Below are 14,799 nucleotides of genomic sequence, written 5' to 3' on the forward strand. Positions count from 1 at the left end.
CACAATTTGTAAAAGTATACCATTATAGGTCAAAGTCCGGTCTTCAACACTTAAAATGTTATTTGGACACTCGTTATATATTGTTGGTTTCGATTTCCAAAAGTACTTATTCTACATATACTTAATGGACAGGGACTAAGAATGTTACATTTAACATGATGTCATAAAGAACAGTAAAAATGAAGATATTCCTAAATGTATGCTTGTTTAAGACACATGTCAGTTGAATTGATAAAGTGACTTGACATTTGTTGACTGACAATCATGACAATGTTATAGATTTAAATTATCCTCAGCATTACTAAATATCAATCAACAGTTTACGCAAAAAGTGTTGAAACTACAATGTACATGTGCACTTTTTACTGCATGCACGGTAACAAATCATTTGATTTTTCTTTCTATCAGCTTATTGTGCATCACAAAGAGTTAAAAGTAAGATATGGAGGAGATACTTTATATATGTAGACCTACATTGGCAGGTATATATAATACTATTGTTTTGCTTCTTATCCTACATTTTTAACCCGATTTTATGATGTTGATGATTAGCAATTTGAGTTTGTATAATAAATATAAGCTGCATGTAGATGAACGTGAAATATTTGCTGTGAATTTTTGATATTTTATTTTCAAATTGGATGACATTTTATTAAAAATTCAATATAATTTATTTCCAATATCCTGTTACAGTTACGAAAAAAAGAACAATGTTACTGATAATACACTGAAGATTAAATGTATAGTAGGCACACTGTTAAGTTAATTATTTTTCTGAAAGGTCTGAAAGATCAGTTTATCAAAACAGTATACAATTAACTTAGTATACAGTAATTGATTGATTGATTTATTGTTGTTTAACGCCCCTTAAAGCACTATTATGATACTTCACGGCGTTCAGTTTTTATTTGATGTAATAGACTATTTTCATATTACCGACTTTTGACTCCGGAATTTATATTTTTTGACAGGTAACCTAATCTGTGGTAGGACATCCTTGTACTCTGTCTAGTAAGAGTAATGTAAATAATTAAAATTAAGCTTTCAACCGGTACATTTTATTTTAGGAGGAAGGGGAATTTAACTGTTTGATGTTTTCTATACACGACAAAATCATTGGAAAACAGTAAACTTCTCCCCAAATAGTATTGATTATATTGTTGATTTCACCTCTTTTGGTTGTCATTACTTGACAGAGTGCCAGGATGTCCTACTATAGAGAGAAGGTAACCTGTTGAAAAATTATACGATCTGGAGCCAAAGTTGGTATTATGAAAATAGTCTATTAGGTGCCCAGAATATTAGATGTAAACCAATCAGAATCAACATTAAATATTATACATTATTTAATTTCCCTTGTCTGAGGGAGATTAAGATTGATAGAGTAAGAGGGAGTAAGATTTGTTCACCCGATAAAGTTCATGTTTCCGGAGGGATGACTTTTTGTGGGTGAACAAATCTTCATATCTCCTTCAGCAAGGAAAATAAATGTTTTATTCCACTGTCTTTACTTTTTTTATTTTTCTGAACATGAAGAATCAATTTATATACATGTATAAAGTTTGTATCGGCTTGTTTTAATAATTAATCATAACATAAACATTGATAAAAAATTAATTATTTATATTACTATGACAACTATTTCTCTGAATTGTTTTTATGTCTGAAAAACTTTGAATACAAACAATAATTCACTATCGCTATTTAAAAAATATTCAAAACGTTATGCACATTAACCACTTGTAACGTCCCGATCTTCAGAGGGGAACATGAAGTTTTGTTTAATAGCACGTGTAATCGTCGCAATCAATCTAATGTTGATGTTGCTATCAATAATTGCAAACAGTGGAATAACATCTTGTATTAAAATTTAAAATGTACTTTTTTTCAGTAAACATAATCAAGAAGCTTGATGATTTTAGTGTGCATGTTCCTTCTTTGCAAGATCAAGTAATTGAACATTCATTATATGATGTTACTTTCGCATAGTAACTAGACCGACAAACAAATCTTGAGTAAGGTGTTTTTGTTTTCTCCAACAGTCATTGTATTTTTTTTTTCTAAATTCATCGAATGAGGAATGTCAGAACTGAATTATGGATAACAGCTTGAGGAAAAAAAACATAGTTCAAGCAGTCAACCTTTATGTTGATATAACAAAGAAAACAGATAGCAATTGCCTCAACTAGTGCACCATTTGCTTTATCTACATATTACAGATGGATTGAAGGTGAAGGAAGATAGAGATTCACTAACAAACAAAAGAAATACCTTATTCCATAACTTAACAATGTAATATTGTGTAGGTACCAAGAAGACCATAAAGTGTATGAAACATCTCAACAAATAACAATCCTTTTTTTTCCTGTCATGCAAGAATGCGTGGTGCTGTTAGAGAGCAACTTATTACAGAACAGCAGCAAAATTTGCAATGACAATTTTTATAAACAATAATATGTATTGATCATATGTGTTTCCAATTATTTATCAACAAACTGTCTAACAGAAAATGCCTTCCCCTCACAAAAAAAAAAAAACCGATTTATAGAATGTTGCTTATGCTATTTTTCTCACTTAAACTCCAAAATAATAAAACAGTCATATCAAAGTTAATTTATTACGTCGAATCAAACAGTTTAAGAAAAGAAACCAATGGTATCGATATTCTTTTCTGTGTCATATATACTTGTGATCTTATTATAATCATTGTTGCCTCAGACATTTGTAGAATATTTATTCTCAATCAGAACTACATTCACTTAATATTACTATGTTGTATTTAAGCCTATGATCGAGAAATGTATGCATTAGTCGACAGAAATCATTGGTCAATAGCTCATTTAGCAGGTTAAATTGATAATGCAACTGTGTTAGGATTTCCTGATTATAAACCAAAGTATTCTCTAGTACCATCTTACATGTATACTTATATAGTATACTGTTTTAAAAATGTTGTGTTCCATTTTTTGTTTGTAAACGTCCATCAAGTCAAGTTATTGAAACAAAATTTTTGATAGCAATGGTCACTATGGTTACAAAAACAATTGCGACACCTTTGTAATAAGGAATAGCAACTATTTGAAACCTTGAATTAAGTCATTCGCTATAATGCAACCAGTTTCCAACAACTTGCATGCAAAATGTATGTTTGAGTTGGCTAATCAGGAAAATATGGAAAAAGACAACCAACCAAGATCATTTGAAGGAGAAAATCTCACATTTTTCGTACTTATACATGATAGCAGTATTTCATTATCATTGACTAAGGTATCAAAATGTTTATAGTTATTTTCTTATTATTGCTTGAACATAACTGATGATTTAGTATAACATAATTACAGGAATAATGGGTTTTTCTAAAAAAAATTTTAAGATTTAAAACAACTATATTTGAACACTCAAAAATGACCTTTTTTAAAGCAAATAAAAAAAAAAAAAACAAGACACTAAATATACCCTCAGAAATGCATTTGCCAAGAATGCATCAGATGCAATGTTTTTAAATTGTGATATTCGTTTATGATACAAAATCTGGAATAATTTTTTTTGGAAAAGCTACAAATTTCAAAATTTTTTTTTTTTTTACTTAACATGAAAGAATTTTTCAATCTTTCAAATATTATTTTGAAACATTAATATATAATATTGTAATAGCAAAAAGAAAAGAGGGAATATATTTGTCCATTTTGTTACAATACAAGTGGTAAAGGTTGCACTTTGTAAATACAGCTGTTTCTCAAACCACGCCTCTTTTGGGGAGATATAGAATATTCATAGATAATTAATTTTGTTTACAAACTGGATCCCAGTTATGATCTCTATGTTTCATCTCATAGAGACATAACTTGGGAATGTTACCAGTGAATATACATATGCATATTGTTTATATTGACATATGTGGTTATCCTACTGTTAAGGTAGGGGTAGTTAAGAAATTTAGTGTTAATTTAAACTCATAGAAGTTCGGGGCATATAAACGTTGAACATATGCCGCACAGCCCTATATTTTGACCTTTGAAAAAAATAGTAGTGCATATGAACTTTCCATTCTAGGATATGATTTTTTTCAAAACTTCATAGTAAAAGTGGTACAGTTTTAGCCGTAAAAGGAGTTCCTATGTGAAATTGCATTGTCAATATTTACAGAAATGCAACCTATAAACAGCAAAAGATGGACTTTGCATTGAGCATTTTTTACGTTGTTTAAGCAACCCAAAGTAACTTGTTCCAATGGCAATGATTATTATTTTAGTTGTCAGTGCACCATGACAAACCCGTGATATGAAAATGAAGGAAATCCTTATATGAGTATGCATTTCCCATTTTCTGTGAAATTCATTGATGCTAACGGGGAATGACTTATGCAAAACTTTAAAAAAAAAAAAAATAAAAAAAAAAAAATAAAACAACAAGCCAAATTTAACACAAAATCTTATTGATTCACACTGTATTGGGAATTATACTTTGACATATTTAAGATATATATAAGAAAAAATAAGCTGCTTTTCCGCGATTCAAATTTCATGACAAAAACAAAACATAGAACCTCTCTTTCATAAACAAAGTTGATACAATAAATTACTTACAAAGTGACTTGTATTTTTCATACACCGTAAGAATTCATATGTGTCTTGCTTCATTCAGTTACAGTAATATTTTTATTGTAACTTGACAACGAATTGTGTATTTATATCCTTTTTTTATTTCACATAATAAATGAGCCGTAAGGCGTATTAAAACCTGAACTCATCAGAACAGAATATTCCACCTTAGTTCGGTCGGTAAAGAAGGATGTAAATACTACAAATCTTTGCAGAAAATAATACTTTCTAAGGTATATAAGTCAGATAAAGCATATTTCAAGGTTTCCCTTGACGAACAACACACCTGTGGTTTCCGGATTGTCCACAGAATTACCTCCCTACGGCTTGTTATGCAACAGAAAAGCCTAAAAATATGCATTATCTATACCATATTTACAGTTTCTAGAGAAATGAAATATATAAAAACGGTCTTTAAATTCATAAATTAACTTCTCAAATTGTTGAATGATGTCTTTATATACCTTTATATGATTATATGATTATTACAACTCTTTTTTTTAGAATGGGGATACTCCTTTATACTCAGCTGTTAGAGGTAAACATCTCGATATAGTCCAGTTATTAGTGGAAAGAACAGACATAGATCTAAATAAAGACAATCAGGTAAGGAGAGTAGTTTTTACAGAACTGTCAAACATGCAGACGTACACAAAATATACGATTACTTATCCAGTAAAAAAGTGAGAGAAAAAAATCAGAGAGAACCACAGTATGCTGTACACAACACGTAAAACAAAAAAATTAACACGGCAACTTATCTTTGTTCCATTTATATTTGTATTTGCAATTGTTTTTATAATGAGCAGATTATAATTCATACAGTCATTTCAGATTCCTTTTCCAGATAGATTTACTAAAACCGTGAACTGTAAAAATCACTAAGTGATAGAAAATATCAAACTTCTTTAGTGATTGACTTATTTACTGTGAATAACAAATCAAATACAGTGGAGTAATTAACTTATGTTAAAGAATTATAAACACTCTGTTTGTTAGACTGGCACTTGATTATATACATAGGAGTAATACATTTCCTCAAAAGTGTCTGTTTTTCCATCAAATTACAATTAAAGTACTGAAAAATAAAGTGTTTGAAATTAAATATTATTAAATGTATTAACGGGTTAAAAACATTGAAGTAAGAACCCTTTTAAAAGATAAAGAAAATAATAATAATTTTGGAGAAAACTCACATTGCAAAAATGAAAACATTTCAAACATCAAAACTAAACAAAAACAAACGTAGTTTTCAATATACCACACACAAAATCCTGATTGAACATCGCCATCCTCGTCAGCATCCTGGGGTAACAAGTTAAGAATTAACAACAACGAACAGGTACATATGTGTAAGACGTTTTTGCTGACCTTGGCGTACTACATTATAAGCCTGGTCTCTTTGATGATTTTTATAGGTTTAATCAAGTCAATAACGTGTAAACATCATCAACAGGATAAAAAAAAACATATAGTATGGATATATTTGTATGACCAAAATAGGCGAGTACTTAACTATGGTGATAAAATTCACTAGATTATGATATCACAAACTATAATCTAATAGTATTGTGCATTAAACGTTTTCTTCTTTGGACCCAATTTGCAATGTACATTTTAACAATAGTTGTTTGAAAAGACTTTTACTTGCAAATGCCTTTTCTACGTGATGGCAGGCTTTTAGAGCAAAAAATAATTGAACTGAGAATTGAATAGGTGATTCCCTCAAAGCTGAATAAAGCGTGTTAAAAATAAATGATTTTAATTTCACAAACTGTTAACCTTGCGTCATTAAGCAGTTCTAGAGGAATTGTGATTATAAAAGAACAGATTACTTACTCTATTGTTTGAGAAAAGTGAATAATAATAATACTTGTTTTCATATTCAAATTATTTCTAGAAAATCGTTCATTTTTATACTTTTGTATAATTATTATAAACATGTCAACCTTTCTATTTCAGTCCAGTTACACTCCCTTACATTATGCCGTTTTAAATGGACATTCAGACATAGTTCATTTGTTATTAAGAAGAACAGATATAGACCCAAACAAAGTAATTAAGGTATGGAATTTTGGTCTAACCAGAGAAATCAACGGTCGTATAATCGGCTCAGACAACAATCAAATGCAATTTCCACACAATGTTCTTAGTTTAATTGTTTACCCACCTTCGCAACATATATAAATGTTCAAAGGGAAGGTGTAAAGAATGAATTAAATAGAATGCGAATTGATAAATATCATCAGCCCATTTACACTCAGCTGTAAAAAAGCTGTTTTTAAAGGAGCTAAAAATAGGGACTACGTGGGATTTTTTTTTATTAAAAAAATACACAAAAAAGCATTTATTATTTGAAATATATATGTGGTAGAAATATACTAGGACAAGAGTTTTCATTTTATGTTTGATCTTTGACCCCAAGCATCTGCCTGATATTCATGAATATATACCTTTTGTCCGCCAACATTCCAATTTACAATAAAAACACACTTAAAAACTTAGTAATATAACTACCGCAGCACACATCATACACAAAATGAGCAGAAAGGATGCAAAAACTAACTATTTTTTATAGCGTATGACCATTGTACGTGAAAATCTTATTTCTCACAGGAAAATACGGGAAACTGTACTAGTTAGCACAAAACATTAAAAAACGAAATTTTCAAATATTTAGAATTTTTAACTTCCATGTACTTACTATTTGACCATATGATTTACACAAATAGCAGTTTCTTGTTTTAGAAGTTTAGCAAGTGTTTAATGAGGCTACCATTGTTGGATGCACAAGTCGGTTTGTCTAAGGTCCAGGGTGGGAACTGACTCCCCCCCCCCTATTTCTACCATTTTTTATTATGATAAAATAAAATAAAATTAGTTTCAATCCACCTTTCCATGTGAAACCCTCTACATCAACCTTAAAGATTTCCAGATTTCAGACAGTAATAATAGATTAAGCATACAAAATCATAACCTGAAGCAAAGCTGCGTGTCTTTCGTTTTGACTATTTTGAGTTATAATTTGCAGTAAACATGAAAAACAAATTATGTGCAAAATACATATGATACGTGCCTGGATTTGTGTTTTTAATTTTTATTTCTAATTATTTTTGTGGTTACGTTGCTGTCTTGTTTCTTTATACATTTCCTTTCATTCATGAGCCAAGATAAAAAAAATGTTGACAGTTTGTTTCATGTCCAGTGGCAAATATTTCAAACACATTCAGGATGAGAACAAAATATATATATAGATGTCATAGCTTGGTTCTGTAATAGGGATCGACCAGGGAAAAGGAGGGGAATTTCAACAGTCACCAGCTGAAAATTTGGGTATAGTGGATAGGAAATGAATTTCTCCCTTGCATCAGGCTACCCACGGACCTATAAAAGAGTTGCTGCAAAAATTCTTAACGTGCAGGGAGCGTGGTACTCTCTCTTCACGAGGCCTCATTTCGTCCCTATTCTAACCGGACCTGGTTGCGTATTCAAACATCCCGCACAACCAAACGGAGTCTCCACTTTGCCATGGGTTTTACCTGTCGGACGAAAACCATATTTCTATACAACCAGTCACCTTTGGGGTTCAAGGATGAAGACATGCTACTGTACATGTCTTGTATGTACAGAAGATGAGAATAACACAGGCCTGTATATACGTAACATATATATGTACAGGCACTCTTTCATACATTCAATTCAAAATATGGACTTAGAATATGAACAATTTCATTATATGTTATGAATTAATCTAATTTAATATGGCCATGTTCAGATATTATGATGTTGGTATCTTCTTCTGAAAAAAAATTGAGCTAAATTTCCCTGAATATATTAGACATCCGGACAATTTCCAAAGAGTCTTCAGCATTATCAATATTTAGAGTATGGTATCTTTTTGTGTATACTTTGAAAGTCTAACCACAACATTATGACATTTCTTTAAAATCATATCACCTAATTATGGGTCATAGCTGCAACTTAGGTAGATCGTTACAAGTATGCACATGTACATTTGTACCACAATGAAGAAGAATAGCATACTTTACCAAAACCAATAAAATTGAGAATGGAAACAGGGATGGCCAAAGAGACAACAACCCGACCAAAGAGCAGAAAAAAGCGGAAGACTACCAATGGGTCTTCAACACAGTTATAAATTCTCGCACCCGGAGGCGGGCTTCAGCTGGCCCCTCAATAATAATGTATACTTGTTCATCGAAATGGACGCCACACTAAATCCCAAAGTAGCGCCCTTCTTGTATTTCAGATACACATCAGTTTAGTTATTTTAAGGATTTCTTTCAATGCAAAATTTTAAATATCATTTTAAAATATTTTGTTTATACATACTGTTTTAAAACTGTCCCCTACAACAATATATAGAACTGAATAACCTTTTGAATTAATAAATAGATATGTGTAAATTGTTTTGTAAAATTTTCAATATGTATTGATTTAGACTATAGAACACTTCGGATTTGTAACCTCCAAGTAAAAAAACTTGTTGAATAATAAGATGTAATTTTTTTAATACTTAATCGAAATATTGCATGTATTTGACTAAATCCGTGTGGTGGTGGATGAAAACGACAACTATTTCACATGAAGGAGTCAAACCAGTTAAGAAACTCTTATTCATCTGTAGATTGATCTTTATACATGACACGATATGAGGTTTATAATTATAATTGGCTTAATGTCCAGTGGCAATTATTTCATATATGCTCAATAAGTTAGCAAATCAAATTATTCATTTATTTATGGTCTTCAAAAATAGACGATCGCGGAATGAAGGGCAAGAAATTAAGACTTCAAACGTTATAGCGGGATTGTTAAGTATGTGTGTGGATTAGCCTTGCAGAAAGATAAATGCTCTCCGCAAACAAGGCTTCAAATTTAAAGTTTACATACTGTTGCTTCGTATTTATGCATCCGATATACCAAACAGCTAAAGTACAGCCACCTCAATAAGGGTCTTACATCCGAAAAACCTGGGCCAACAATTTGGTTTGAAAAAGGGATAGTATAGCCATGCATATATTTAATTCAGGTTACAAAATGTTCAAGCTTAGAAACATTACATCTGGGTTAAAAACAGCTAGATTCAATACAACTTTCTTTAATTTATATATTATATATATAATTTGAAAGGAACTTTAAGATTGTCAGGGATATGTATAGTTTTAAAAATATTATTATGAATGAACGCTGTTACATGTAAATCTAAATCACATTAATATGAACTGTATCGTTGTAAAAAATCTTAACTCTACTTGATAAATGTTGTTAAATTTAAAACATATACATGCAACACTTTGCCATACGATTGGTTCATATAAGTGCAGCAATTTTGCAGTTTCGAAATGGATTTAGTGAGTGGTTTAGTATTTTTTTATTGGAAGCATTTATGTAACTTTCTAAGACCCCGTTTACACTTGTAAAAAAGAACAATCTTTCTTGAGATCGATCTTAAAATCTCGATCTTAAAAAGATCGATCCTTAGTCTTATGTAAACGGGAAAGATCGATCTTCAATCGGACTTAAAAAGTTCACCTCCAGAGGTGGTTTTAAAAATCGATCTTATTTGAATCGATCTATCTTCAAGTGAATGATATATTTAGATATGAAAATAAATCTGCGCATATTCTGCGGCAAAAACATGTACACACGTGTTTAAAAACGTTGAATGGGAAATAATTCCGCCGTTTTTAGATCATTCTTCTGAATCTATAAATTTTAGTTCTTTGCTGCAAATTTTCATTTTCAAATGCATTGACAGTTTGTTTTTAAGTGATAGTCTTCTGGCATTTCTTTGTTTAATTACTTGTGACGTGTGAACCAAAAAGATAATTGATAACTGCATACGAAATTCCAATGATCCAACTAGTTTCTACATAATTTTGCAGTGTGTGATAGTCCGCGCGAAATGCACTCGTTATTATTCAATTCTATTTTTACGATTATTTGTTTACGAAATGTAAAGTAATAAAAGTGTGCAAATGTAAACGCGAACTGGTATTTTTAAGATCGACTTCAAGAAATATCAGTTCAATTTCGTACAAGTGTAATATTTTAAAGAAGACTTGTCTCATGTAGTTTGTGTTCCGTGGCACAAATTAAATTTGAATAAAATGCTTATTATGAATATTATACTTGTTTCCTTCAAATTTAATCAATACTGAATGGTAATTAATAACTGAGGACAATCAATAACAAGCTTTTATAGCCGACCATAGGGTATTTTTTCTCATTGTTGAAGGCCGTACGGTTGCCTATAATTGCTTACATCCACTTCATTTGATCTTTGATGGATAGTTGTCTCTTAGGCAATCATACCACTTCTCCTTTTTTTTTTTATTGTGTTTGTGTCCATATTATTTTAAGATAACACATGATGTTGTTACCTAGACAATTCTAATTTGTAAAATAGAAAAATTTTACGTCGCTTGTATTGCATGTTTTGTTTGAATTCAATTATAATATTTTTTTTTCTTTAAAGGAAAGTATTAAATGGTTGAGTAAATGATTATATATACTTAACTCTTACTATTGCATAACAATTTTTATTAAATTATGTGAATTCAAGTTTACAGAATATCCTGCACAGTACCTCAAACTATTTTTTATAAACAAAGGGAATTAACCCTCACCAGGTATCTATAACAACAATATTTCATGAAGTTAGTTTTCGAGCGAATCTTTGTCGTATTTGTGCAAGTAAATATGTATTCGAATTTATAATCTGATTAATTGACAACAATGGATCATGAACCATTACGTTCGTCAGTGTAAAGTTTTTAGCAGAAATTGAAAGTTTAACTGACTGCATGATAATGTGAACAGTGAATAAATATAATGCTACGGCTATTTTTTTTTGTTCTTTTAATGCTGGACCTTGCCGCCTTTGACGCACTGGCGCCTCGTCATTTCGTAACACATCAACATAAACTGGACATTGTTGTAAAGATAATATGTTGTAGTGCGGGGAGCGATGGATTCTTAAAAAATATGTGAACATGGAGTATCTTTTTGGGGGAACACTCAAAATTTTGTTGAATTTCTTCAAAATTAGACACCTTATTGACAAAATTAGATTAGGATACCTACACAATTTTACTGTTCTCAACTTCAGGATGATGCATGCACAATTTTGATGTCTGTTTTCGTTTCTATAAATAGCGGTAGGTCCCGATAGGATATTAAATTGTTGCATATGATAGCGAAAAATAAACGTTGTGGATAATATTACCGATTTTCAAATTGCTGTGAAATATAGACACAAAAGGTAAAGTCTACAACTTTCAGCCTAGTTTTGAAGAGCTAAAATTCAAGATTCCTGTGATATTTTATTTTTAACTGAATTCGAATGAAAAAGGTTTTTTGTAATTTTTACCAACGTCGATAACACCAATTATGCATTACGGCAGATATGAGTTTATTGACGTGACGTTCCCAAAGAGTTCTTACTAAAAAGAGTTATGAAGTTAATAGTCTTTTTTTGTTGTTTATTTGTCGCGTTGTTCATTTACACTGACGCATTTATAATAATATCTCATATATGAGCCAAAGTACGATAGGTATGTTTCTACTACTATGTTAGATACATATTTGTAAAAAAAAAAAAACGTAACTAGAATAAGGAGATGTGGGTATGGTTATTATCTGGATATGTTTGTTAATAAAATGCATTCACCATTACGAACCTGGCAAAATGAATTTAAAAGCTTTATTTTAGAGTAGGTATACAATCATAAATAAATTTAAAAGAGCAAAATCAAGTAAAAAATCCAAAACAAACGGAGTGTTGACTATTAAAAGAATAAGACAGGGTGCGTCGACAGAGTTTAAGTCTCCTATGTACATGATGTATGCATCATCCGCCATTCAAATCTACATTCAGTCAAAAAGTCACAATAGGTAATTTTTTACAGACCAGACGACTATATTTGTATATACATACCTAAGACCACGGACAAATGTTGCTATTGATATGATATCTTATCTCTGTCGGAGTTTTGGAAGCCAGATATATTTTAAAAGTAATTAACCATCGAATTACGTGCCTCGATGTACACAGTGTAACAATTTAGTGAACAATCTATGAAAGATGACAACTATAATTCAATATATTTCACTTTTACACAAATTTAATCAACGGTATTTTGTTTTCAAATGAATACTTATCAGATTGGGAAATGAGTGACATAATAAGCAAGGATGTTTTCTCATTTCATTTCCCAAAATTTTGATATATCAACCACCGTTTTGCATCTAAATTTACATTGTAGCTGGTTTGTCAATCCAGATCCATCTTAAACGTTTTCTTTATTTTTGTTTTTTTTTCAATTTTTTGGAAATACTCATGAGCCAGCTTAACATTTTAGATATTGTATTATCATAGATTTGATAGTTAAAAAACATAGTAAGATTTCGCTTAGTCCAGAGAAATTACAATTTGCCTATTTTCTCTTTTTTTAATTTCAAAATTAATTTCTTGCATTCTACTCTATCGTACACAAAATAAATTCCAACATTTTTTACAGGTTTATCTGTCCAATTGATATCTGTTATTTGTCGATCTCTTTATTTGTCTAGAATAAATCGCACTTTTTTTTGACAAATGTAACCCCTTTGCACCAATAGCTTTTTTTTCTAAGATGAGTGAGACTTCACTTTTGTTTCATTTAGCGTTTGAATTTGTAATATCTTAATGTATCGCTTTCAATTAAGGGTTTAAGTTTTAATATTGAACAAAAAACCCTCTAGTTTTGTTTTGATTTGAAAAGTCAGTAGTACAATTATTCATTAAATTTTTATTTTTCAAATTTTATTCCGTTTAAAAAAATAAACCCTTTTCCGACGCATCCGTTTAAAAACAAACACCCATATGATCAGTATATTGAATCGTTGCAGGATTAATTTGTTTGTCATGGTCATAGTTATAAATGAACTGTCTCTAAAATTTGGATTTGTTTTACGGAATGCTGAGGATTTTCTACCCCAGGAATAGATTACCTTAGCTGTATTTGGCAAAAAGTTTAGGAATTTTGTGTTCTCAATGGTCTTCGAAAAACATATATAACATGAAATAAATTTATAACTTTTTTATTCGAGAGTCACTGATGGGTAGACAGCATGCGCGTCTGGGTATCTTTGAAGCGTTAATTTCAAACATAAAAAGACGTAGGTATATACGTTTTTGTTGCGAGCGAATTGTAATTCTTACTTGATTTTGATAAGAAAAAAGTGTCTCACAAGCTATGTGAATCCTTTTCAATATTCAATCGGCTTATATTTAATTCATTAATTTTATAAATTATTCCAATCATTGTCCTTGTCAAGTTAGCTTGCATCTATTTGTCTGAATTTTTAAGTTTACATAAATTATTCTGACAGATAAACATACGAGGCTCCACTTTTTTTCAATATACAATTTTACAGGATCATAAACATTTCATCTTTTCAGTCAGCAGTTGTCTTTTTGAATTTGTTATTTAAGGTGGCTGGGGCGTCTTACTTTAAATTCATAGAATTTTTTAATAATTTGTCAAAATGAAGTTTTTATCATGCTTTTTTCAAAACTATAATACAAAGTATGGGTCACCGGACTTTTTTTCCCGCTATGGGCTGTGCAAAATTGACAGATTTTGTATAGATTATTCATGGAAATTCCAATTTTGTGTGATAAAAAGAAAACTACATGATAGAATTGTAAGATAAAATGTGAGAAGATAGCTCTTATAACATGCTTTCAGATAAGAAAAAGAAAAAACGGTGTCACCGAACTTGTTTTCTTGCTACATCTTAAAACAGGTAAAGTCACAACACTTTCTATTATAAAATACTTTATCTGAGTTATCTCCCCTAATTTGACAAAGTTGAAAAAATGAATCGAACACAAGGATGGTGTTTTTTTTAGAAATTACAGCCGTAAATATGATAAAACACATAATTTTCTATATATACTTCAAAAGTTTTACACATGAATTGCATACTACTCTCAAAATTTGCAAACTTCATTAAACATATAGACCAACTGCTACTTCAAAATCCAAGATGAAGGAAGACACCCGAACCACCTTAAATATCAAAAGGAAGAGTGTCTTTTGTTAGAATGCCTTCCAACAGTTTCAGAAGAAACACTTAACATTAAGTAGCAAACGAAACAAGCCTTGACTAACGCAAAGTATTGACA

The sequence above is a fragment of the Mytilus californianus genome, unplaced genomic scaffold (assembly GCF_021869535.1).
Source record: "Mytilus californianus isolate M0D057914Y unplaced genomic scaffold, xbMytCali1.0.p SCAF_43, whole genome shotgun sequence".
NCBI classification, from domain to species: domain Eukaryota; kingdom Metazoa; phylum Mollusca; class Bivalvia; order Mytilida; family Mytilidae; genus Mytilus; species Mytilus californianus.